The 24302-nt window shown below is 45.1% G+C and overlaps 1 pseudogene; it reads right to left on the reverse strand.

The window, feature by feature from the left end:
* LOC146871375 (butyrophilin subfamily 1 member A1-like) overlaps positions 1-24302 on the reverse strand; it is a 525534-nt pseudogene that overhangs the window by 139434 nt on the left and 361798 nt on the right.

Genomic DNA, 24302 nt, shown 5'->3' on the forward strand with positions numbered 1-24302 from the left:
GGGCGTCCAGTTGGTTTGTGGAAATCCTTATGAATTTTGGGTAGAGTGTATATGGTAGGCAATCGAGGATATTTCTGGTTGAGATAGTCAAACTCAAGTTTACTAAGGATGCCTTGCCCATAGGCTTCGGAGGTAACTTGCAAAATTTCCTCTGCCAGTTCTTTAGTTAGATCGGATCGTAATTTGGAGTAGCTCACCCCATCTTGGAGCTGCCTCAAAATCTCATCCTTGTATGCCGTTGTATCCTGGATGACGATGGCACCACCTTTATCAGCAGCCTTTATCACAATATCTCTGTTGTTCTTCAATATGGTTAACGCCGTTCTTTCCAATTTACTGGTGTTGGAGATGGTGTGTTTGTAGGTAGCCAGTAATTTTGTCACGTCGGTTAATACCATGTTTTCATATGCCAAGATCTTGCTGGTCATTGCATTAGTGGGCGGGACAAAAGTGGAGGGGACCCTTAATCCTGTAACCGACTGTGATAAATCAGACACAGAATGTTTAAAGAAGTATCTCAAGCGGATCTTCCTAAAAAAGGCATGTAATTCAACCCTAGTGTCAAAGTTATTTGGAAGAGATGTGGGTATGAAAGAGAGCCCCTTAGAGAGAATGCGTTCCTCATCTTCAGTCAGTGTGTATGATGAAATATTCACCACTGGGTTGTCCTTTTCTACCATCTGTAAACCTTTCGTCTTGTTGATATTTCTCCATGGTTCTCCATCTGGAAACGCACCTGCTTCCCTGCAGATGCCCTGCCTCTCTCCCAGTTGGTTGTATTGGGTTGGCGACCTCTCTGCGGGCCCCTCTGCCAGGTGCCTCGTCCTCTGGGGGGTCTCCATTGACCCTCGTCTAAAAAAGAAGGGTAGTAGCCTTGTGGGGGATACCAGTTATCATGGTAGCTCTGGTCAGAGCTGGTGGATGGTTGCTCGTTGTCACTTCCAGAGCTGAATGAAGAATCTGAGAAGGTGGTAAAGTTCCTTCTACCTCTATAGGAGCCTCTGCCCCTACCCGTGAATCTCCCTTGGTTATCCTGCTTGTAGTAATCCTCGTTTAAGTAGGGATAAGTGTTCTTTTTCTCATAAAAGCGGATATCCTTTGCAAGTTTGTCCAACTTCTTATTCTGAGTTGTGAGCTCAAAGTCTTTTAAAGATTTAGCCAAATTTGCCAAGGCCTCCTTTGCATTAGTTAGGGTTGAGTCACCAGCAAATTCCTGTTTGAGGGAAGCAATTTCTCTGGACAAAAGCCTGGCATCTAAGCATGCAGAAAGAAGGAACTGGCATCATCAAGCAACAGGCCAAATTAAACACAACAAAGAAGTTCTGATATGATCAGTATGTACTTGCATTCCTCAATCCTCTCCTCCACTCTGAAAAGCAACAAAAATGAAAGTTTAGATCAAAACATCCAGAATATATATATATATACATTATTTCTAAAGCGCGCAGCTAGTGTACATTCAACCTTTAATTATAAAGTAAACGTAGTGAAAACTTACTTAATTCTTCAGAAATCGCAGCAGAAATTGAAAGAAGTTCAAAAATATTAGGCAAAGCGTGGCATATCTAAAACAGCTTACATGAAGTTTCAACATTTTCAATGTAATCAGCAGGGCCATCTCTTAGTTTATTTCCTCAAGACCCACAAAAAGTAATGGAAGGAATGCTTGCAAATAGTCTAAACCACTGGCAATAGCTCTTGGTAGCATTCCAACCCGTAACCTCTCATCTGATGTGCTATTCAAGACAGAGGCCCGCCTTCTGTAAATCAGTACTGACCCTTCTCCTCACAGAAACAGCCCATCCTGAACTGCCAAGCAAGACCACCTCCAGAAGGGTGCACAAGCAGTCCTCAGTCTCTTCTTCTGTTTATGTAGGATCACACACAAACGCAAAAGACAAAGCAGGTTGCAGCTAAGGGCTGAGAGGGTATATGATGATGACACATTGTGGAGAAGGGATCATGAGCTAACAAAATCCTCCCTGTTAGAAAGGGCGATTTCTGGTTGGCTAGGGCTTGCGCCAAAGCCAGGCAGAAACCACCACTCTAGTCAGGGCAAGGAAGTTACACGCCAAAGATAACCCCTGCTCACCCCCTTGGTAGCTTGGCACGAGCAGTCAGGCTTATCCCTGAGGCGATGTGTAAAGCGTTTGCGCGCGCACCCAGCAACAACACCCAAGGCCCACCACAAAGGAAACTCCACACAAGGTATTATATAAAAATAACCTTTGTATTATACCAAAAACACATTAGATAAGAACACACACTCTACAATGTGCCAACAGGCACGGGCAGAATTTACAAGGGATTATATATACAGGGGACAGGGCCACCTGGACCACTGTCAGGGATTAGCACTTTTTAGAACATAGGAATAATACTGTAGTACAAAATAACATATGTAGCACACAACCAGTAACTACTGGTATCAGGTAAGTACCACCTACGCAACCCTAACCACCTTAGGACAATATTGCGCAGGGAATCAGGACCTCACTGGCACCACCTGTCCTAGGGAGAAACAACCACCTAAGTATCACAATACCTGTAGGGGTAAACGCACATTACACATGATGCATCACATTCAGAGGTGTAGAACAAGGGAAACACATGATGCATAAAATAACACATTCAGAGGTGTAGAGCAAAGCACATGACGCATAAACACATTCAGAGGTGCAGGAAAGGAACAATAGCGCAAGAACTCACATGAGCCACCACCTGTGGCAGTCCCTAGGCCAACTGGCCTTGAAGGGGCAAGGACGCCCTGTGTCCCAACTGTCAGGGCGCGCCTGCGCAGGCTGCGCAAACCAGCGCGCACAAAGCACAACCTACACGTAGCAGCTGCCCACTAAGTGCTGGGCAACTGGAGAGATGTTGGGGCACCACGGTGCCTTCCTAAACACATATGGCAGGGGTTGGAGCCTCTCCTGGACTCAAGAGAGCCCCGCTCCGGCCTTCCCCACTTCCGGGTCGCCTTCTCCTTGGTCTCGGATGATGCGGGTCGGCCGAAGCTGGTTGCTAGGGGACGCCTCCTGCGGCCGCCAATCACAGCGCGGTGTTTTCCTTACGGTGCTTCTACGGCTCCCGGGCCAGTCGGCGGTGATTTCCTTGAGGCGGGGTAGGCTCCCGTCTTCACTTAAAACCAAGTCGATGACGGGGTAGGCTCCCGCTTCCAACACATGAACGCGGGGTGGGCACCCGCTATACGCAAATTACCCCTTAAGGCGGCGATAGTATGCGGGGTGGGCACCCGCGATAGCAATAATAAAATAAGCGGGGTAGGCACCCGCAAGGATCAGGCCACGTAAACCGGCACCATCAGCGGGGTGGGCACCCGCTCGATCTCGCCCAAAACGGGGGAATCCCTACGTCGGGGTTCCCCCCGTGAACGCTCGTAGCGCCGCTGGGGCCACAACCAAAGCGCTCCTAGCACTACAAGTCCAGAACAAGCGCTTTCAGGCGCTCAGGGATACAAATAAAGCGCTCCCAGCGCTTAGGAGGATAAAACAAAGTCCAGCAAGGTCCTTCCCTGCATACAGCCAAGCAGGGGTGGGGGGGGGCAAGGGCTGGACCCAGAGCCAGCTCACTGGGCCTCCAGGCAGGGAGGTATTCCAAGTGGCGGTCCCCTGGTCCAGCAGCAGCAGCCCCCCTCAGGTGAGATCCTGGCAGAGAACAGTTTCTGTGGGGACACAGCCCCATTCTTATACAGCAAAACCCCTTTGTTCTGGGTTCAGGGTGAGGGGGAAAACCAGTCGCAGCTGGTTGGGGAGCACCCTTGATGTGCTCAGCCCCTCACTCTACTCATTGGCAGGGCTAGGGTCGTCAGTCGCACCGCAGGGGGCGGGGCCAGCATTGTGTGTGGAAAACCCTTTCCTACTCAGGACCCAGGTGTACTCCTCCCACCCATCTAGCTGCTGATCTCCCCATTCACCACTGGGTGACTCATCCTGACTCTGGGGAATCCCTAGCCCGTCACATGACATGACCAGCCAATCACGCGACAGACACACTGCACACAGAAGTGCCCACTTCTATAAGTGGCACTTCCCACTAGGTACATGCACGCCGCACACATCATCGCGCAGCACTCACTCCCACGAGTCCGCACATACCAAACTCGGGCCTGCACACCCCACGCATCAGGAACTACTAGGGACACATACATTCCCCATGCATTCCTATGGGAGGGCAGGCCTATCTCACCACATGCACTCAGAGCACGCACGCACTTTACCCTGGGACACAGGGAAAGTGCGCAGAGACCAAACAATTACCACACCAAGTCATCAGTAAAAAGCAAAAAAGTTCAGGGGTGAACCTGCCAGAAGGGCCAAGTCCAACACAACCCCCTTCCAGCCAAAACGCAGGGCAGACCAATCACCACCGTGATGGACTTCCCTGCTTGGGGCGATAGAACACGGACGCGGGCCCGCAACTGCAGGGACACCCTCCGGTTCTACGCCACGGTGAACCCCTGGAATTCTTTCTAACACCACTGTCTGGACCAACTGGGCTACCCCACTGGTACTCCCAAGCTGTCTGCGGCCAAGACCAGGCCCTAGGCCACCCAGGTGCCACTGGTCTTTGCCTAACCACAGAGTGGGGGGTAGTAACCCCTGGCACATAGCGGCCATTCTCCACTCTTCCTCTCTGAAAGACAGGACTAGACTGCCACTGGTTCTCCAGCCTAGGGTCTACACCCTCAGGCGGACCAGGAGTCTCAGGGAAGGCTCTCCTCCCCCTACCTCTTCTCCTAGGGTTCCTCCTCCTCTGGCGAGGGGTACACCTAGAACGCCATTCCAACCCAGGGTTTAACCCCTCAGGTTGTACCGGGGGCAGAGGTGGGCTCTCCCACCCTCTGCACCCCCTTCCAGAGCCCTGCTCCCTACCAACTGGGGCGGTACCTCTTGAAGAAGAACTGGTCGGGATGCTGGTAACAGACGTCCCACCCTTCAGGTCAGGCTGATCCTGAACCTGGCCTCCCAACCTCCAGCCTAGAACCTTTGGTGGAATAATTGCCTGGCACTCCAGGACTTCTGGGGATTTCCACTCCATCCCCCTGAGGCTATCAAAGGACACATATGCCGAGCGACTGTCTGTCTGGCGCTGATCTCCCGTCCCCTGTCCACCTGACAGTGCGCGGAGATCCCCCAGAACAGAAGTGGTGCCACCCTGGCCACTACACGGGATCCTAGCCCAACTGGGTAGTCCCTGACCCACAGGCTCTTCCACTGGGGAACTCATCCCCCAATCACTCCTCACACTGGACTCCTGTACCCTCCCTACCGGAGCGGTACTGCCAGACTCTAGAACCACAGGAGCCCTGGTTACAGGTGCTCCAGGTCCTCTACTCACCAGGAGATCTTCCTCAAATGGGCTAACAGGACAGCCTAGGTCCCCAACTTAGTGTTCCCTCAAGAAACCATCCAAGTCCTGAGGCAGGGTTTCGTGCGTCTGGGGACCCTCGGTCACCCTCTCACTCCTGCTCCACTGAGCCAGGCAGTGAGCCCCTACACCCTCCTCGCTATCCTGGGACCTAGCTGGGCTACACTGAGCCTCTTCCACCACGCTGGGCTGGAAGATACCTGACCCACTACTTTTGGAGTCACTCCCTAATGACTCTAGAGAACCTCTAGCCCTTTCCCAGCGCTCTGCTTCATCTCCAAGCTCAAATGGCGCAGACACTCCACACCCTAACAGGTGTTGGCGCAACCCCGGCGCACAACAATTGAGCAGGTGTTCTCTGAGAATCAGATCACACAGTTTATCATAATCAGCTTCTGCGGGAACTCTTATCCAATCAAACAGGGCATCCTCACATTCATCCACAAACTCCTCCCAAGACTGGTGAGACAGTTTCCTACTGCCCCTGAACTTCAACCTTAACTCCTCCTCCTGGGGAACAGGTACCAGACTGGGGGGACTGGGATTTCCTACACTGGAATCTACATCGCTACTACCACTGGACTCAACCCTCCCTGGGGAGTCCAGAAAATTAAAACTGCGCGCAGGGGATAGTCTACCCTCCAGAGCTACTTTGCCTCTGGTGGAGGCCCTCTCAGCCTCCTCTACCCTCTCCCGCGCCAAGACCCACTCAGTCTCTCGCTGTTGCTTCCTGGCCTCCAGCTGCGCCATAGCCTGAGCATGCTCTAACCTGAGCTTCTCTAACGCCAGCTGGTGCTCCCTTTCTTTCCTCCTATCTTCCCACTCCTCTGGGGACAGGGAAAGGGATGAGGCGCTGCCTCCTACGCTGGACCCAGCAAGGGACGCCCTACCTATGGGGTCCTCACTCTCTACTGGCGTCCAGGTATTGTCATCCTCTACCTCCTCTTCTGAATCTTCAGGGCTCCCCACAGACCCACCACCCTCCAGGTGTGAGGCCTGGGCCCTTTCCGTACTGCGCTCAAGATCCCTTTGCCTCTTAACCCACTGGATCATGTGGCCCCTAAGTTCACACATAGTGTCTGACTCTCTCACCCCTATGCCTCTCTCTCTACAGAACCTTTCCAACTCCTGCATACTGTAATAAATTAGATCACTGAGATCAAAAGCAGGCTCCATTCTGGCAGACGTTCTAGAGAAAAGATCACACAGGGAACCTAGGGGTCTGCGTTTAACACAGGAGCACACAATTCACAAAAAGATTCAGCAAGCTCTCTAACCCAGAGAACTCACACTCACTTGCCTAGTGCCACACACCATTCATCCACACACACAACCCTCCCCTCGGACTGGTAAGGCAGTTTCTACCACCCCTGATTCCTCAACCTGACCACCACGTGACACAGGTACCAACTCTGGGCGCAGGGCGGGGGACAAATGTACAGGACACTATTACGCTGCCACCACTGGATCCCACCCTCTGGTGAATCCAGAAACACAATGCACTAAGGGGGATGATCTACCCTCCCGAGCTAGGGACACCTAACTCACAGTGCACAAGAAACACATTTCCAAAGAAATGACAATTAAAAACAAACTTAGAACAATAATCCCTATACCATGTGATTTATCTAAATGCAGAGTTTTGTAGTGCGGCCAGTTGCCGCTGCGGTACAGCGCAAACGCAAGTCCAAATCCCACCGCTGATCACCAAGGTTAGAAAGGGCGATTTCTGGTTGGCTAGGGCTTGCGCCAAAGCCAGGCAGAAACCACCACTCTAGTCAGGGCAAGGAAGTTACACGCCAAAGATAACCCCTGCTCACCCCCTTGGTAGCTTGGCACGAGCAGTCAGGCTTATCCCTGAGGCGATGTGTAAAGCGTTTGCGCGCGCACCCAGCAACAACACCCAAGGCCCACCACAAAGGAAACTCCACACAAGGTATTATATAAAAATAACCTTTGTATTATACCAAAAACACATTAGATAAGAACACACACTCTACAATGTGCCAACAGGCACGGGCAGAATTTACAAGGGATTATATATACAGGGGACAGGGCCACCTGGACCACTGTCAGGGATTAGCACTTTTTAGAACATAGGAATAATACTGTAGTACAAAATAACATATGTAGCACACAACCAGTAACTACTGGTATCAGGTAAGTACCACTTACGCAACCCTAACCACCTTAGGACAATATTGCGCAGGGAATCAGGACCTCACTGGCACCACCTGTCCTAGGGAGAAACAACCACCTAAGTATCACAATACCTGTAGGGGTAAACGCACATTACACATGATGCATCACATTCAGAGGTGTAGAACAAGGGAAACACATGATGCATAAAATAACACATTCAGAGGTGTAGAGCAAAGCACATTACGCATAAACACATTCAGAGGTGCAGGAAAGGAACAATAGCGCAAGAACTCACATGAGCCACCACCTGTGGCAGTCCCTAGGCCAACTGGCCTTGAAGGGGCAAGGACGCCCTGTGTCCCAACTGTCAGGGCGCGCCTGCGCAGGCTGCGCAAACCAGCGCGCACAAAGCACAACCTACACGTAGCAGCTGCCCACTAAGTGCTGGGCAACTGGAGAGATGTTGGGGCACCACGTGCCTTCCTAAACACATATGGCAGGGGTTGGAGCCTCTCCTGGACTCAAGAGAGCCCCGCTCCGCCCTTCCCCACTTCCGGGTCGCCTTCTCCTTGGTCTCGGATGATGCAGGTCGGCCGAAGCTGGTTGCTAGGGGACGCCTCCTGCGACCGCCAATCACAGCGCGGTGTTTACCTTACGGTGCTTCTACGGCTCCCGGGCCAGTCGGCGGTGATTTCCTTGAGGCGGGGTAGGCTCCCGTCTTCACTTAAAACCAAGTCGATGACGGGGTAGGCTCCCGCTTCCAACACATGAACGCGGGGTGGGCACCCGCTATACGCAAATTACCCCTTAAGGCGGCGATAGTATGCGGGGTGGGCACCCGCAATAGCAATAATAAAATAAGCGGGGTAGGCACCCGCAAGGATCAGGCCACGTAAACCGGCACCATCAGCGGGGTGGGCACCCGCTCGATCTCGGCCAAAACGGGGGAATCCCTACATCGGGGTTCCCCCGTGAACGCTCGTAGCGCCGCTGGGGCCACAACCAAAGCGCTCCTAGCGCTACAAGTCCAGAACAAGCGCTTTCAGGCGCTCAGGGATACAAATAAAGCGCTCCCAGCGCTTAGGAGGATAAAACAAAGTCCAGCAAGGTCCTTCCCTGCATACAGCCAAGCAGGGGTGGGGGGGGGGGCAAGGGCTGGACCCAGAGCCAGCTCACTGGGCCTCCAGGCAGGGAGGTATTCCAAGTGGCGGTCCCCTGGTCCAGCAGCAGCAGCCCCCCTCAGGTGAGATCCTGGCAGAGAACAGTTTCTGTGGGGACACAGCCCCATTCTTATACAGCAAAACCCCTTTGTTCTGGGTTCAGGGTGAGGGGGAAAACCAGTCGCAGCTGGTTGGGGAGCACCCTTGATGTGCTCAGCCCCTCACTCTATTCATTGGCAGGGCTAGGGTCGTCAGTCGCACCGCAGGGGGCGGGCCAGCATTGTGTGTGGAAAACCCTGTCCTATTCAGGACCCAGGTGTACTCCTCCCACCCATCTAGCTGCTGATCTCCCCATTCACCACTGGGTGACTCATCCTGACTCTGGGGAATCCCTAGCCCGTCACATGACATGACCAGCCAATCACGCGACAGACACACTGCACACAGAAGTGCCCACTTCTAGAAGTGGCACTTCCACACTAGGTACATGCACGCCGCACACATCATCGCGCAGCACTCACTCCCACGAGTCCGCACATACCAAACTCGGGCCTGCACACCCCACGCATCAGGAACTACTAGGGACACATACATTCCCCATGCATTCCTATGGGAGGGCAGGCCTATCTCACCACATGCACTCAGAGCACGCACGCACTTTACCCTGGGACACAGGGAAAGTGCGCAGAGACCAAACAATTACCACACCAAGTCATCAGTAAAAAGCAAAAAAGTTCAGGGGTGAACCTGCCAGAAGGGCCAAGTCCAACACTCCCCTTTGCCACCCAAGCAGGATCCTCTGCGTCTTCCACTGGCCAAAAGCCTGACCCTCTGTCCAAACAAGTGAAGAGCTCACTTTAGCACCAAGATGGATTCCTGTATCAAGTCAATCAAGCCGGCACTGGCTCCATACTCACTCTACCACAAAGATACAAAGTGTACCTGCACTCTCCTTCCAAGTCCCACATGGATGGAGCAAAGGGCTTGGTTAAGTGAGACTAGCAGATCTTGTAATATGAAAGAGCAGTATGCATATCTCCCCTGAAGGCAACAGGTAAAAATGCCTGTCCCTTCAACTAGAAATTAACAGTGCCATCACTAACAGTCTTTTTCAGCTCAGTGAGAGGACAGCAGTTACTTTATCTGTAAGGGATGCACCTTTGGTGCACCTCCAAACCTCACAGCCACACTCTGGGTCTCAGTCTATTCAGAGTGAACATGTATGACTGTTGTGTTTACTGAGGCACAAAGCATGCATGGTGTTCCGTCATTTGTTAATTGCCTAACGTAGGGCAAGAGACTAAACTTTCTAGTGTCATAAAGGAGACATTTCTAGCCCAACACAATGCCTCTAAATCTGGCTTTTCTTGAGTGAGTGTGAAGAGAGAGAGATGCTGCTCTGTATTCTTTGTGAATGTCCAGTGTTTTTCCTTTTATATGGTGAGAAAACACTTGATGCAATAAAACAGATGGAATAGTGGGTTTCAATGCACTAAGGAAGGTGATTTATCCCTAAGCAGGAATTCCTTGCAACTTTGGTTAAGTTGATGACATACTCACTGTTGATCTTCACATAACTTTTACTGGGCAATTGGGGTAAGGTGAATTATCCTGATGCAAGATGAATGGTACGAGAGAATCTAGGAGATGAGAGTCACGGAAAAGCTGATTCACTTGTTGAACAATTCTAATGACATCTTTTGCATTGCCTAGTAATGCATATGTCCTGTCCTACACAAATAAGAATGCTGAGATCACCTGAGGATAGATTAACTGCAAAGGTGTAAGATTTCTGGACTCCATGGAACACAGGAGGAAGGTCCCTTTAAGTAAGAGTATATTGTATCAGGTATTCTCGGAAGGTGGATTGTGGTGTTCAGAGTACTGTTAAGGGGTGTGGTTGGAGGGGAAGATTTGTTTTTTACTTCTTTCAATCATCACTTAATCTATTGTTGTTGTCTTGATGTTGCTGGTTCAAAATTGCCACCTTTACCTAAAGAGTGAAATAAAAGTTTCTAAACCTAAAAAATAAAACAAAGATTACATTTTATAAACTTCGATATTTTATGTCGATTTAAAAAATCCTATGGTCTGTTTATCTCAAGTAATGGCATCAAATAATTAGGTAAGCCAATTTGCTTTTGAAAACTAATATTTGGCAGGAGGGTTTGGAGTCGAGATTCGGGTAAGGGTTTTCGATTCCCTGGGGATACTAAATCAGAGGTCTATGCCCCCTCTTCCGATCTACCACTCTAGGGAGGCATAAAAGGTTCATGTTTGGGAGAGAAGTTGTAGGGGTGCAGTCCAAAGCTTTAAGCATCCACTCCGTTTTGTTCCTCAACTGACACCACTGGTGTCCAGTTGGTGTTTCACTCTGCTTTGGGAGGAACATTTGGGAAAAAACACTCCTAATTTTCCATGAACACTTAGTAGTGGTTGAAGGATTTGGTAGAACCAGGTACTGCATGAGTGCGGAGCTCTACCGTAAGCAAAAGCATATGGGGGCCTGTATAGGATAGGTACTACTAAAAAGGGGATTTCTGAATTATATATGTTAGCTTCATTGTGTGCACTCCCTTATTAGAATTGATCACAGTTTTGTTGTTGTGAAAGTAATTCATGTACAGATTTGAATTTTGTGACCAGTACAAACCATAAAGTGGCCAGGTTAAAACCATCCAAGATATTGAAGACTGTCTATGACCAAGACTCCTGTGTTCCCATTTTTACTGATTTTGACACATAAATGCAGATGGAAGACAATGTGTTTTCCTGCCTGTACTTCAGTTGACGTGCCACTTGCTTGTGTTGCCCGTTCCTCTGCTTGTGTTCATCTCTGTAGCAACAAGGACCATTGTAGTGCCCAAAGTGCAGCCATCTATAGTCTTGTGGCATGCATATGAGTTTCTATGATGGAATACATACACGTTGCCAGGATGACATTCCATTGCCACACACCTGTATTTGCCAGAGGAGCTGTCTGACATTGAGTGGGTTGGAACCAAGAATCAGATTTCTTGTTTTCATGAAACATTTTCTTCTTGGCTAAATAATTATCACAGCCTTTAATTTTTCATTTTAATTACCATTTTCTTTACATGCTATCACAGAAAACCACTGAGCTTGAAATTTCCATGCACACCATTTTTCATTCATAAAAATGATTAACCAACAGCACTGAAATATAAAATAAAAGTTATGTATTTACCCATTTCTTGTCTTTTTTCCTCTTTAAGTCTGTCTGCGCGGAAAAAATAGACCACTATTATCATAACACATTTTTAAAAAAAGAACCTTTTTTTCTTTTAACAAATACATACTTTTCTTGAACGAAGACAAGAATTATGCAGTGACCAGCATAATACAATATAGTTGTCTTTACTATGACTATATTTTGAAATAGGAGAGTCAACAGCTGTTGAAAAACATTAGTTTACCCTTACAAAGAAGGAGGTGAGGAGGATACACCGAATTTCATATCAGGGCCCTCAGTAGAGCCAGTCGGATGTAGGGGTGGAGATATAGCACACCTGAAATAAACAAGCCTGGCTGTGGTCTTGTTGAAGATTTTTTAATGTTTATATTTTTGTGCATCATTGGCAACATGCATAATGCAGTTTTCACACGCGGCTACACATGTACACACTGTTATAATGCTGTTGTCTTTAAAACGAGTTTCTTATGGTGTGTTGAAGTGCGTTTTCCTAACCTCGTTAACTAGGCTCAATTTAGGCCTAAAGTCATGTTTTTCAAAATGGTTGTCACCCTTGTCTCCCCCTTGCACATTTCACTGTTCATTATTTCTGCAGCACAGAGTCAAGCAGAATAATACTTATGTATTTCAATTGTCATTGTTCATGCTGTTCCCTGAGTCTCTCCCACTCATTCACAAACTGCAGCTATTATTTATTTGTTCTTTTATTAGAGGAACATCACAATATACACATTCATAGCAAGAAGCGATAACACTCACAGAATTACAATAATATAATATTAAAGATAATAAGAAAGTGCAATATGCATCATAATGAGCATATAAGTTTCAAACAAGAGAAGGATCTAAGTAATACAATCCATTGTAATAATGGTTTGTGGCCAGATAAGACCTCTGACATCTAAACTCTAATCGGGTCCCAGATGCGCATCAATCTGGATATGCCGGCTGTCTCTTTTGAGGCTGTAAAGTTCTAAGGAGCAGGCGTTTACAAATTCATTCCACCATACCTGTGGATGTGGTGCCTCACTTAACAACCAATATTGTGCCAAGACTGATCTAGTCAGTGAAGCAGTAAAGAAATTAATCCCAGCTACACCTGCTGGGATAAAAAGGTGAATATCCAAGTATGAACATTTTGTGATCTCAGACAACATCAGTATGCAAAATCCCATTCAATTTCTGGAAGATATAGTCCCTGTCCCCATGTATCCTTATACAGACGGCAAAGATATGTACCCTTCGACCCCATTATCTCTGCACCGAAAGCATTTCCCATCTTGTCTAAGCCTCAATTTACAACAGCAATATGGTGTATAGTAAAAGTCATACAAGATCCTGAAAGTTGCACATAGGTTTCTTGTAGTTCCATATAAACTTCTGCCAGCTAACTTCAATTCCTTTTTTTTTCTAAAGCAGCTTTTGGAAGATAAAAAGGTAAATACTGAAATAAAGACAGATAACGTAGAAGGATAACTGTCCTTATAATATTACATCTTACAATCAGGCCAGGCCCAAATGCAACCTGTTTCATTTTTTAAACAATTTCTATAGAATGTTCATATACTTTAGCATAGTTTAAATCAATGATCTCCTCTGTAATCTGATCCAGCGCAAACAACAACTCGGTGGGAAAATGAGAACACAACTGTCCTCCCTGCGTCGCAGACCTGCTGTCACACTAATTCATTCACACATGCATTCATTGGTGGGGCCCATAACACCAACACTCGCACGTTTTTCTCTCTCACTGGTCTGCACACAGGAGGGGGACGATGCGCTGGACATGTAGATGGGAGTACCTTATAACCTATAGGAAAGAAAAGTTATCTTACATTATATACATTAACATTCGCCATCTATAGATTCATAATCCTAAACATCAAGGCACTCCACCCACTTGGTCGATTGGACCAAATAGTTGGATTGGTTGATGGTGATTTAGAACCAGCTAAAACACATTAAGACACAGAATTTTCTATTCCTTTTATCAAAGAACCATAAACTCATAATTTCTGTTAATCAATATTTGTTTATCTAAAATTTCATTAAATTAGCATTTGTTTCTTCAAATTTAGAATTTCTAGGTCAATTAATCAAATCGTAGAACACCATATTTACCTGTTCTGGCTATCTGTGTTTTCTCTATTTCATTGGCTTCCGCCTAACCGAAATTTGTTGTTAAATTGTCCAAAGAACAGGCCAGATCTCAAAGTCCAAAGTCCTTTGCTCAGCACGTTATATTCCCAAGGATCATCAATGGACAAAAAGTTGTGCCAGCATCCGTCATCTGGAAAGAATAGTGGTAACTCCTCCCTATTCTACTACTCTTTTGATATTAAATTTCGGGATAACATGAAACATTTTTGGGCGGAGAAAGGAGGTGATTGGTCAGGAGAAATCGTCCGATTCTGTATAGTCCGGGTTCACAAGGATTTTGCTGATGAGTTCTCCGGCTATGACCAAATTCCGAATGTTGCAATGTTTCTAAAACATTCATTGTTCATTTATAACAGTTCTGGTCTTCTGGGGTCTTTGGCAGGTCACCAATAACCTATCCTTGACAGGAACGGCGTGTAGAGAGGTAGTTAGGGAATTCACGTTACCATCCGATTCTGCGCACTAGGCTTCGCGCATCACAAGATGGAGGCCACTTCTGAATCCGTACTCTGCTGCCATCTTTTGTTAGGCCAAGATGTCAACTTAAGCGAAACAAACACAAAAGAATAATTAATACCAAGAAATGATGCTACTAATGTTATACCCTCACTAATCTCTTTACGTATTAGTATTTTGCTAGCATATAGCGACATTTAAAGCAGTATATTCACCTTTACGGTCCTCCAGGAAGGTGCAAACATCACAATGCAACATAAAGCATGCGATATCTAACTATCATATGTACTACTGTTAATATGCATATGTATTTTAATTATTTGAGTTATTTTGCCATGCAATAGCAAGTTCCCACGTATAATTCGTGTATGCAGGTTGGGTATTTTATATATGTCACAGTACACAATTAGTATTATAATAAGTAGATTATTCAGTTAATACTTTCATGCAAAATAGAGGAGGTATACAACATTTTGCACTACCTGCTCCAACAAAATAAATAAATACTAAATAAATACAGATAATGTAGAAGGATAACTGTCCTTATAATATTACATCTTACAATCAGGCCCAAATGCAACCTGTTCCATTTTTTAAACAATTTCTATAGAATGTTCATATACTTTAGCATAGTTTAAATCAATGATCTCCTCTATAATCAGTCCCTTCTACCCCCACAATATGTTGCAGATCACACCTTAGCTATTATTTCAAGGCCTTTATGCTAACTCACTGTACCCATTCATTCACAATAGGTTGTTGTTGTTCATTTATCTAGTTTTCCCCACCATCGCTGGATGGCATTAGCATGAAGTGGACAAAATGATCATTCATGTAGTGGGATATTGCTGAGGTGTTAAGGCAATATGACGTTTAATGAGACTGTGCCCCGATTTCCTCTGAAAGTAGCATATTTGATTAAACCTCGATGAGTTGCGGTTTTGCTAATTTCATATACGAAAATAATGTACTACAACCTTTTGATTTTGGGGGTGAGCCAGAGAGTGTTCCTGAAGACTTAGATGCTGCTAGAAATGATGTCCGTTCTCTTCTGATTTTGCTGCTCACTTTGGCCTTAAAATATTTTCGATTTTGTACTTCATTGTAATTCACTATTGCTGGGAACATTCATGGCATTGACCACATTTTTTTATGAAGTATTGTAATAACTCCTTAAAATCATTCAACGTATCTTACTGGGTGGGCCTTTTTAATTAATTGATTGTTTTCTGATATTTTAATGTGCCGGGAGGTGCCTTACATTGGGGATACGAAACTGAGGTTCAACACTGTATCCGATTCATCAGATTGAGGGCGTTTTGTTGAGGTAACGTTTCGGAGTGTAAAAATTGCAGGGTCCCTCATGCCCAAAAATCTGTGGTAGCAGAGGAGGGTTGTGAGTTAAAAGCACCTCTTTTCTGCTCTTTTTTACAAGTCTCCATGTCCCTAGTTTAGTGAATTTCCCGATGTGGATCTTCGTGGAGGATTTTGCTTTTATTAAAATGTTGAGTTGTGGTGTTGCTTGATAGACTGTTATACTGTATGTGAGGTGTTTTAGCTATACCAAGTTGATTATGGGATCAAATCATATTTGATCACTGTGATTTTGCTGTATTATTCTTATTTGTGATTTGCATCTAAGATTTTGATTTTATTGTTAGTTTTGATTATGGGATTCATTAAAATTCAACATCTTGAGATATTATTGCTGTTGAACTTGTCTGCATAAAGACAGAGTGTTTTGCTAGGCACCACATACACAAAGATAAGGTCTGTTTTCTGAATTAACATGTTTTATTTCTAGGAGTTTGTTTGCAAAATCTAGTTTGGTGTCTTTTGCTCCTCAGTGCACAGGAGTGATTACACTGGGCAGGGGTGGATTCTGCATTGGTGTGAATTGAGGCTGATAAGTGCTATGAAGGTGCTAGTCTTCTATCTGTTGTTTGTAAGATTTGTTTTAGTCTAACCTGCTGATTGTCTCCTATTTAAGTTGAGCAGGCAAGAGTTTGGTTTATTTAGTCTATGTTCATTGAGAAAGGTTGTGTAATTGTTTTCTCATTTACTGAAAAGTTGGGCTGCGATTTGTTGATCAGCCGAATAGTTGCAGTAGTATTGGCAGGACGTCACTACAGAGCTGCACCACCATTGATTGGCGGCTGTTAAAGCCCCACTGTCATTGGTTGACCTTTGGTTTAGATGAGCTGGGATTGGTTGTTGTTCGTCAGTTTGTTTTGTGTGGGTTTTGCATTATTTTGAGTGAGAATAATGGGTGCTGTGTTCAATAACCCAAAAGGTCTTAGCATACCTGCATTTGATTGTTTTCTATCAGTGTACTTGGATGTGCGACTGGCATGATTACACTTCTTGTGACAAAGACTTGCAGTTTGGTTTAGGTGGGACTTTTAATATTAGAAAGTTAAATTTCTTTAGACAGAATATGAATGAGATGAAGTTGTTACCTAGATATACACAGTTTGAGACATTGAACAAATGGGATCAGATGGCTACAGAGAAGAAAGGAAAGAAAATGAAGAAGCAGGTGAAGGGTTTGTTTAGGCAATGGCTGGAAGGCAAGTGGGATCATCAGAAGAAATACTGGCAGGAAGTTATGATAGAGGAAGTCAGAGCATCGCCTGTAATAGAGACAACAGACAAAAAAAATCTGATGAGGGAAGAACAGAGAAACAAAGCCAAGAACAAGATTTAGATGAGTAGAAATATTTTTTATGATCTTTTGAATTCAAGACCTCCTCCATACACTGATAGAGTCCAGAGACGGGGGCAAGGTTACGTAGTACCTGATATGGGTGCAGCAGGAGATGGTACGAGTGTACAAACACATGGATTGACTAACAGAGACACTACTGTTGTTTATCCACTTCCAATCGGCTCAGGTACTTCCCATCCTGAAAAACCTGATGCCGATCAAGCTGAACTCAAGAATTTTCAGTCGATCTCCCTACTATCTGCCCCAGCCAAAATTCTGGAGAAAGAGGACCAGAAGCAACTCTCCAACTTTTTGGAATCCAACAACTGCCTGCATGACTCCCAATCTGGCTTTAGATCCAGATACAGCATGGAAACAGCACTATTGGAAGTGGCGGACACAGTATGGATTGCATTAGACCAGGGAAACTCTGCAATGCTCGTGCTGTTAGATTTATCCACAGCTTTCGACACGGTGTCCCATCGGATTCTGCTGGAGAGACTTATGCAATTGGGAGTTAGGGGCATCACACAGGCCTGGTTCCAGTCATTTTTGTTGGGCAGATCCCAGCAGGTCCTTCTTCAACCCTACGTCTCCTCAGCTAAACACCTCGCATGTGGGGTTCCCCAAGGGTCTGCTCTGAGCCCAACGTTATTTAATGTCTATCGGGCCCCCCTCACGAAGGTAGTTGAGCAATGGGGTGTTAAAGTGGTATCTTATGCTGACGATACCCAACTGGTGTTCTACTACAGAGAACAGTCGGAGGCAGCCTTTGTCAAGTTTAAGCTCTGCCTGACTAACATCGCAGCTTGGATGACAATGAGCTGCTTGAAATTAAATGCCGACAAAACCGAGGTACTATTTTTCAACCAATCTGCTCCCCTATCTTCTGAGATTTGGTGGCTGCCAGAGCTAAACCCTCCGCCAATTCCTGTAGAGTCTGTCAGGAACTTGGGTGTCAAATTTGATACGACCTTGTCATTTAAAGCCCAGATCGGTCAAGTCTCCTCAGCCTGCTTTTGGAAGCCTAGAGCCTTGCGGAGATTTCTTCATCTCCACCCATGAAGTGTCGTAAGATGGTGGTCCATGTGCTGATTACGTCTCAACTGGACTACTCTAACAGTCTTTATATTGGTCTGCCGGCTTATTTGATCCATAGATTGCAGATCATTCCGAATGCAGCTGCAAGACTTATTAGGAATGTTCCCTTCTGGCATCACATCTCTCCTCACCTGCGGAGCCTTCACTGGCTACCTGTTAGAAGGAGAATTGAGTTTAAGATTCTGTCTATTACCTTTAGAGCCATTAGAAATCGAGGAACTGGCTACTTGAAACAGAGACTGCAGCACTATCACATTGTCAGGGCGCTTAGATCCAACTATCAGAATCTACTTAAGATTCCCCGGTTCTCTAGGGCTAGGCTGGGTGGATGTGCTTTTTCAGTGCGAACCGCCGCTCTCTGGAACTCCATACCTCTCCATCTTCGCATGCTGGAGACAGAGTATACCTTCAGGAAGGCGTTGAAACGTGGCTGTTTAGCCTCCCTTAGTCCTTCCCCTTCTCCCCATCTGTCAGTCTGCCTAGCGCCGGGACACCTCCGTCAGAGGTACCTGTCGCTCTACAAATTCCCTATTAATTATTAATTAATTAACAAATGACATAGCTGTTACTATTATTCCTGTTGAATTTCCCAAAAAGAGAGATATTAATGTTGGGCTTTTGAAGAGTGGATTTGGGGAAATTTTACGGGGAACAATCGACATAAACAAATTGATATCATACAATGTGGATGAAATGAGGAACTTATTCGGACAATGAGCTAGGTGTGCAAACCAAGCATATGATAGGCTTGAGGGGTTGGCTGATGAATTCGAGGTTGATATCAGTAGATGAGAAATTTGAAGCAAAATTACCAAATTTGACAAATGTCGAAATAAAAGAGCTGGGTTTAGTAACCGTATGAACCAACATTAAAGATCTAGTTAAGAAGATAAAGGATTGAAAGGATTTAAAAAATACAGTAAAAGGTGGAAGAAGAAGGTTACTTCTAAAAGGAGTCTGCTAGTTATAGTTGGAGGCAGTTTCTGAATTTCCCCTGAGAGAAGTACATGGAGGGAATTATGTGCATGTGCATTGGACAAGTGGTTATTTTTTTGCTTTTACAGAGTTATCAAAATTGCAAGAAGAACCTCAAAAGCTGAGCAGGAGGTTCCTTGATTGATGATTTCAATAATGGTTTGGACTGATTTGGATGTGTCGTTTGAGAGTGTTGTCCCTAGCGATTTATGGTCTGAGTATAAGGTTACTTTTGTTTGGTTGACCTAGGGACCAACCAGGGCTGCGCCTAATAATGCTCCATCTGGGGCAGTTGCTGACAAGAACAGAGCAGTAATAGGATACTTGAAAAAGAAGATGCAAAGAGAAGGAAATCAACCGGTCAAAGATTTTGAGATCTACACAAGAGCAGAAGGAGTCAGTGCATGCCTATTATGAGAGGCTCATTCAGATTTGTAACAAGTACAGTGGAGCTGAAGATCCTGAGAAAGATGATGCCAGTGTTTCTTTTTCTGCTTTTGTTATTTGTTTGTGTCTTGAGCTTAGTTCTCATATACAATCGTGTGTGAGTTGTTAGCAGACTAAGGGTATTGATGAGATTTTGAAGTATGCCAAATGATTGGTTTTGACGCAAAGAAGAAAAAGATAAAGGAGAAGTTTATGGTTGCCCAGATGCAGCAACTTCAGTGAAATGGCAAGAACCAGATGATGGTTTCTAATGGGGGTTTTATGTCTCCTGACAAATCTGGAATGAATGGGATGCAAGGTTTGGGAACGGGAAATGAGATGGTGCAGATGCAAGATCAGGAGTTGTGAATAATTCTGTAAAGAATGAAAATATTGATTTGCTAAAGAGGAGCACTGCTTGTCACTTTGCAGTATAATCGGCCATTGGAAGAGGGAGAGTTGACAGGATCCAGAATGATTTTATTCTCCAAATACGTAAATCATGTGCAGACAGTGTCAGTGGCCCCAGCCCAACCACCTTCTGTGCAGAATATAGAAAATCAAGGGCAGTTTTGTATGAATAGACCTACCGCCCTAGTGCTGCAGCAAAATATGGGAAACAAAATGCCACTCAGTCCACTGTCCCAGCAGAATCCATTGCTTATGAATAATGATATCCTTCAGTTTTCTTCAGTGACTAATTCCCAGTGAGGGGGAATTTCTTGTTTGAAGCAGTCCTGGAGGTAGATCAAAGTGGCCCGTACATTGATGGTGAAGTCAATGGCCACCCATGCCTTTCTTGATAAATACGAGGACCTACCCATTCTTCAGTTGGTTCTTTGGAGATTTCAAACCTACAGCTCTCGGGAAGAGAAGTTCATGTTGTTGCCATTAGAAATGAACAGGTTGTTAACCTAGCCAACAAATGTCCCAGTTAAAATAAGATCAATGGAAAATAATCACCAGTTCAAATTGTATGATTTGAGGCCTGTCACCTTGTTGGGCAGAGACTTGACTTGCAAAATGAACTGCGTGATTTATTGCACACCGGATAATGTCGCAATTGTGGCTCAAGATGAAGATATAGTGTTTCAAATTAAATCACATGATTCAAGAGTTTAGTTTTCCCAGTCTGTATTAAAGATGATCTACCTCTGGATTTAAAACATTCTGTCAAAGAAGAGGAATGTGATGTCAATGAAAAAGAGACAGGACTGACAACAAGTGCAAAGCCTTTCAAGATAAACATGCAATCAAAGGCAGTTTTCTTTAGAATTGAACAGTACAAACTTTCAAAAGAGAAAGAAGAATGAATGAAGCCTGTCACTGGGAAAATAATTATTTCTGCAGGCAATGCTAGGTAGTCCTTGAAATTCTCCCATGTTGGACTATAAAATAAGCAAGTAGTAATTGGAGAATCACGTAAGACCTTAAAAAAGTAAATAAAATAGTGATTCCATTTCCTGCAAATCATGCAGTACTTTTGTTCTAGATTCCAACAGATGCAGAATGGTATACAGTCATTGACCAATGCCAAATGTTGTTCTCCATTCCTCTGTACGAGGACAGAATAGAATTATTTATTGTATGATTACCTAAAATCATTTACAAATACAGTACATATTACTTTCATAATTACAGAAAAAAAATATTTGATTGGTTAAAAAATCTAAAAGGATTATAAGAACAGTTGATGGCTTTTGCTTCGTAAATCAGTGCAATGTTAAGTAAGACATAATGCAGAGTAATTAATGGGCGAGCTATACAGTGATGATAGTAGAGTTATAGTGTACAACGGAAGGCTTCATAAATCAGTGCACTGTTATTGGTACATCTAAAAGGTAAGACTTAATGCAGAGTGATTAATGGGCGAGCTATATGGTAATGATAGTAGAGTTGTAGTGCACACTGGCAGGAAGTATGTGGTTAGTGTATTATTTTGTAGTTCTGTTCTGTTCTTGCGTTTGGCATAGAGTCTTTCCAGCTACCACAGAGATCTTCCCAATTCCTGCGAGCTCCATCGGCACTGTGGTGGTATAGATAAACATTAGAGCCTCCTTGCATTACTCGTCGTATGCCCTCCATTGAGTGGCTTACAAGCTTCTGGTGTAATCTGCATAGGGCGTGTGTGACCTTGGCCGCTTTTGCCACCAATGTTTTGGCCTGTAGTGTTGTTCTACCGATATCTGAGAATTGAACTCCCAGGTAGGTATACTTGTTTGCAGTGGCAATTCTTAATTCTTAATGGGCTGAGATACCAGCCCAATAATGATTTTTGGGTTTGTGGCCAAAGACCAGTACCGCAAACCCAAAAAATAATTATTGGGCTGGTATCTCAGCCCATTAAGAATTGCCACGTTGGCTTGGAGTTTGTTTTCCATATTATAGAGGTGTAGTGTTTCCAATGCCATTTTCATGCCTATTCTGGTTTGGTCCAATAGGACAAGGACATCTGCGTATTGCATGGTTGGTAGTCTAAGATGGCCCAATTAGAGTGGGAAGATGTTGGTTTTTAAAAGTGCATCTCCCAGGTATATAAGTTGAACAATGTCGGTGCAATCACACAGCCTTGTTTTAGCCCTTTGTTCGTGTAGATCTTGGCTGTTGCAAATGTCTGTGTGAGCTTAGTGCGGACCCAAGTGCCGGTGTGGAGAGACATGATGGCCACCAGGAGTTTCCTCGGTATGCCCCACTTTGCAAGTTTTGCCCACAGTATGTTGCGGTCGATACCATCGAAAGTGGCGCTGTAGTCGACAAAGCATGCATATAGGGGAGTGGTGGCGCCCTCTGTGGCCTTAGTTGCCAGATATGATAGTGCAATGGCATTATCCATTTTCAATGAGTTCGGCCGAAGTCCTGCCTGGTATTGTGGTATGATTTGGTTATCTGTTATCCATGCCTCTAGCTCTTTCAAGAGCACTTTTGCGTATGCCTTTCAGTCAACGTCTAGTAATGCGATTAGTCTATAGTTCACCGGCTGTGAAGCATCTCCTTTCTTGTAGATTGGTTGCAGGATAGAGCCTTTCCATGAGTCTGGTACTCCTGAGGTGTTGTGGCAGTGATTAAATAGGCAATGCATGTGGGGAGTCCAGAAGTCTCGATCTTCATTGGAGACACTTCCTGGAAGCCCATTAGGCCCTGGAGTGCCGTCCTTCCTGATTCCCTTCAATATGATCAAAATTAACTTTTCTGTGGGGACGAGATCCTCGATCTCATAATCATCGGGGTGATAGCCTTCAGCCTCCATAGTTTTTGTCCTGGATTTGTCCTGATCGACATATATCCTTGTTGCATGGGCTGCCCATTCGTTGGCAGGTACGGCATTGTGTATGTAACTTCCACCATTGAGTCCATTGACATGACTCCAAAATTCCCTGCTCTTAATGGGAGCAAGCAATGCATAAATGCATTTCCATTTATCATCTGTGATGGTTTGTTTCAACTGCCAGACAGTTGTTTTGTGCAGTCTTCTGGCTGTTTTCAAAAGTGATTCTGTCCGTGATCATTTTTCTCTCCTATGCTGTTGCTCTGCCACACAACACCACTTTTTGCTCTCTTTAAATTCTTTGAAGTCAGAGAGGTTGGCTGGCCTGTTTCTGCTGCGTTTTCCTTTATGTGTGGATTGCCTTCCTGTGATCAGTGCATTAGATAACGAGGAAATGATTTCCGACCAACTTTTCTGAGGGCTGGTTATGCATATGGCCTGTTTCTAAGTGTTGTATCTCGCTTGACTTATTGGTAACCATTTAATGCGTTTTATCAGTGCTGTATCAGTGTATAAATGAAGCTTTTTACCCCCAGTTAAGTGTTTAACATGCATCATGGTGCTTATATTGATAAGGATGGATATTGGATGGTGGTTGCTCGCGGTAATGTGTGACACCTTGTATTCTTCACACCTCCTCACTAAGATCTGGCTCACAAAGATGTAGTCAAGCGAGGAGATATTTTTGAATGTGGGTTGTTGTTTTGTATTTGGCTGCCCCACTTGGTTCACGGACTCCAAGTTAAATTTGTTAATGCAGTCTTCCAACATGATCCGACCTTTATCTACTTGACGTTGTTCCGGATGGCACAGGTCTCTCATGTTAAAGTCCCTGGTGATGATGCATTTGTGGCCAGGGTTCTCATAAAGATATTCTCTGATTTGACCAGTGATCATCCTTGTGTTTGCTATTTTTACCTTATTGTTTGGATTGCTATAGAAGTTGATTACTGCAATTGTGGTTGGAGTGCCCTCTAATATTATTCCTTTATAGTGGCGATCAGGACGTCGGGGGAATTCGTAGGCCATTCCTCAATTGTACTTGCAGGTTTAATTTTACAAAGATTCATACCCCACCGATCAGTCTTCCAAATATGTTTTTCTCATCGGCCAAAGTATGTATTGCCTGGAAGCCTTTGAAGGGGTTTGGTGTTACCGTCCATGTTTCCTGTAGGCATAGGATATCTCCAGTTTTGAGCAGATTCGTGGCTTCCTTATTCGCTAAGGATGATTTGAGCCCTGCCACGTTCCCGCTTATTAATCTGAGGTTGGTTCTTGTTCTTACGTACGAGAACAGGCAACATCCTT

The sequence above is a fragment of the Triturus cristatus genome, chromosome 1_1 (genome assembly GCF_964204655.1).
Source record: "Triturus cristatus chromosome 1_1, aTriCri1.1, whole genome shotgun sequence".
Lineage (NCBI taxonomy): Eukaryota > Metazoa > Chordata > Amphibia > Caudata > Salamandridae > Triturus > Triturus cristatus.